This window comes from Nicotiana tomentosiformis, chromosome 2 (assembly GCF_000390325.3).
Source record: "Nicotiana tomentosiformis chromosome 2, ASM39032v3, whole genome shotgun sequence".
NCBI classification, from domain to species: Eukaryota; Viridiplantae; Streptophyta; class Magnoliopsida; order Solanales; family Solanaceae; genus Nicotiana; species Nicotiana tomentosiformis.
In genome coordinates, this window is record NC_090813.1 from 175,568,617 (window position 1) to 175,572,257 (window position 3,641).

Genomic DNA, 3,641 nt, shown 5'->3' on the forward strand with positions numbered 1-3,641 from the left:
CCAAGTTGAACTCACCTCTTTGCACCTTAATCTACAAGAACGATAATAATACTATCGTTAAGTTATGAAAGGTACAACTATCGCACAACGAACAACAAACTTATTTTGTATTAAAACGGGCAGCATCTCCCCTATAATCCCTACTTCCTCCAAATTTAAGATAACACCAACAATACAAGAACAGAACAATAACAACATATATACATCATTTTCCAGCCCTATATACACCATCAAATACTACCAAACAGCCCAACACACCCCAATCTCTTCGTACACAAAACGACCACCGTAGTAGTGTCAAACGACCCGAAAATGTTATGACGAACGACCAGCTAACCACCCTACATTTATATGGTGTTTCTACACCCCCTTCCTCCTCCAAAACTCCACAAAACAGTAGTAAAACACGCAGCCCAACAGCAACATAAAACAGTCCACAAAACAGTCCGCTACAAGTGAATAACTCGAACTCACGGCTTCCGATCACCGTCCCGTGAGTTCTTACAAGTATAGAATGACTTGCCATGAATTTATAGAAGAACAAATGGATGAAAGAGAGCAGTAAACTCACCTTATTTGTTGGATAACTCAGCTCCTATCTTGGTCCTTCAAACTTTAGGTTTTACCTCTAATTAGAACTTGAAAGGGAGAGAAAATCAATTAGGGTTTGTGGGAAATTTTTGGGAGGATTCTTTGCAGAGCTTATGTCTGGTTATTATGCTCTATTTTAAGTCTAATATATGAAGAAAATGGGCCTTTAAAATGCCTCTTTGGACGACCCGAAATGGTCCATTTTTGGGCTTTCATTTAAGCAAGTAGGTGACACACCTACTTGTCACCTAGAAGCTTGTGCAGTATCGCAAAAATGCACATATCTCTCTACTCCGATGTCGTATTGACAAATGGTTTAATGCGTTGGAAAATAGACTCATAGATCTTTAATTTGATGGGTGGAACACCCCATAACTCTAAGTATATTGGGAGAAAATTGCAGTTACATTTGACCCAAAGTTTCAGTAAAACTTATGAATGTAACTTGTGATGACTTTCATCGACTTTTGTTCCACAACTCGCTTGACTTAAAAACATAACACACGGATGTCATACGACTAATATAAATCATAACATAATCTCTTTATCATGTTAATCACCCTAGTCTCACCCCAAAGGTACATGTTATAACATTCCCAACTTGTCGACTTTTGACGAAACATTGTTTTATTCAATTGCTTTAGCTTCTGAACTGTCCAACCCTCTTTGTACTTGTTGTTCATGATCTTCAATATTTGTAACCTCATAGGTAACATGATTAACTTACTTTATATACTTTTAAATATTATCTCATTTTTGGTCCTACATTAGTTTGCTTACGACGCATTTTTACGTACAAAAATATAGGGTGTAACATCACTCCCCCCTTGGGAACATTCGTCCTCGAATGTTTACTCTTAGAGGCTTTGGAAAATTTTGCCAGAGTATCCTTCGTACACTAGGTTAAAACCAACCTGCACGCAGCCAGAAAACATACTATGCATGCCACACATGGCCAATCTTTATAAGTAGCAGCAATTTGCCTCACCGACCGTAAATCATAAATATTGAAAGTGAAAAATAAAAGCTTACCTGATGACCTGCTAGCCTACATAGAGCTATGTTGTAGCATCCCATCTCGAACCATATCTTCAGTTTGAAATAGGTGGGGGTATTTAGACTTCATTTCTTTCTCCGATTCCCACGTCATCTCTTCTACATTCTTGCTCCTCCATAAAACCTTCACAGAAGCTACCTCCTTATTTCGTAGCTTGCGGATTTGTCGGTCTAGGATGGCAACTGGAATTTCCTCGTATGACAAGTCCTCTGTAATCTGTACATCATCTGTGGGCACCACTCGGGTAGGATCGCCAATGCACTTCCGTAGCATAGATACGTGAAAAACCGGATGGACAGACTCCAATTCTGAGGGCAACTCTAACACATAAGCTACTTGGCCCCAGAAGCGAAGGAATTCTCACATCTGTGAGACCGCAGATGCTGCTAAAAATCTCGTAGAAGCGGAAACCTCTAGACAGTACAAAAACAGAGGGGTTTCGAGTTTTTGCCATTTTTGGGCATTTCTAGCTCGGGCTGGGCGATTTTGAGCGAGGTTTTCACAGTAATTCTTGAGGTTAGTCACCTGTGATCATTTGTACTCCATAATATTGAATTATCATCGATTAATCCGACTAGATTACGTGTTTCTGAGGTGTAAATTGGGGATTTGGGCCTAGGGATTTGGAAATAAGATTTGATTATTTGGAGGTCGAGTTGATATCAAATTTGGATAATTTTTGTATGGTTAGACTCGTAGTTGAATGAGCATTCATATTTTTGTAACTTTTATCGAGTTCCGAGAAGTGGGCCCCACAGGAGAGTTTTGAGTTAAATTTTAGATTTTTGTTGGAAAATTTGTATTTTCATATGGAATTTATTCCTATAATTTGTATTGACTGAATCAAATTAATTATGACTTGATTCAAGCCGATCGGAGTTTGAAAATCGAGGGAAATGCATTCTACTTGACTGATTGAGCGTGATTCGAGGTAACTGGCTTGTCTAACCCTGTGTGAGGAAAATTCCCCTAGGATTTGATATTGTTGTAACATTTTGTGATATGTGACCGCCGTATACGCGAGATGACGAGTGCGTACACGGGCAAAATTTGGAAATATCGGTTCTTGCTGAGTAATCTTCTTTTAAATTCTTTAACTGAGTTGCCTTAGTATATGTAGTGATCATGATTAGCCTAGTATCACATGTCTACGTGCCTTAACTCTTACTTGCAATACGTGCAACATGCTTAGCTGAATTACCTGCTTTCCTCGATTGGATTTAAATCTTTAACTGTAAGATCTCTGGCTAAATATTTGTTGTTCCTCCGATTACCTGCTGCATATTTATTTTGGGACTACGAGGCGGTTCCTCGGGAGATCCCCCTGTACTGCATATTTATTTTAGGACTACAAGGCGGTTCCACGGGAGATCCTCCTGTACTGCATATTTACTTTGGGACTACGAGGCAGTACCTCGGGAGATCCCCTTGCATATTTACTTTTAGGACTACGAGACAGTATCTCGGGAGATCCCTTGTTGAGCAGTTACTTTTGGGACTACGAGACGGTATCTCGGGAGCGCCCCCTGTTGTTTACCTCTATTTGTTGTGTTGTTCACTCCTCAGTTATTTCATTACATTATTATATCCTCTGTCTTAATTTTTCTATTATTTCTAGTAGGGCCTGACCTGACCTTGTCACTACACTACCGAGGTTAGGCTTGGCACTTACTGAGTACCGCTGTGGTGTACTCATACTACGCTTCTGCACATCTTTTTGTTCAGATCCAGGTACTTCTTACCAGCCCAGGAACTACATGTGTGCGGAGATTTCAAGGTACATCTGCCAGCGTCCATAGACCTCGGAGTCCTCCTATATCCTTATCATGTTGTTTTCCTTAGTTTAGTAGACTCTGATGTATAGAGACCTTTGTATTTCTCTTAGAAGCTTGTGACTTGTTTCTACCAGATTTTGGGAGATTGTAGTTCTTTGACTTGCAGTTTTCATCTATTACAATTATTGAGGTTTGAGTTTCAGACTCTTATTATGCTA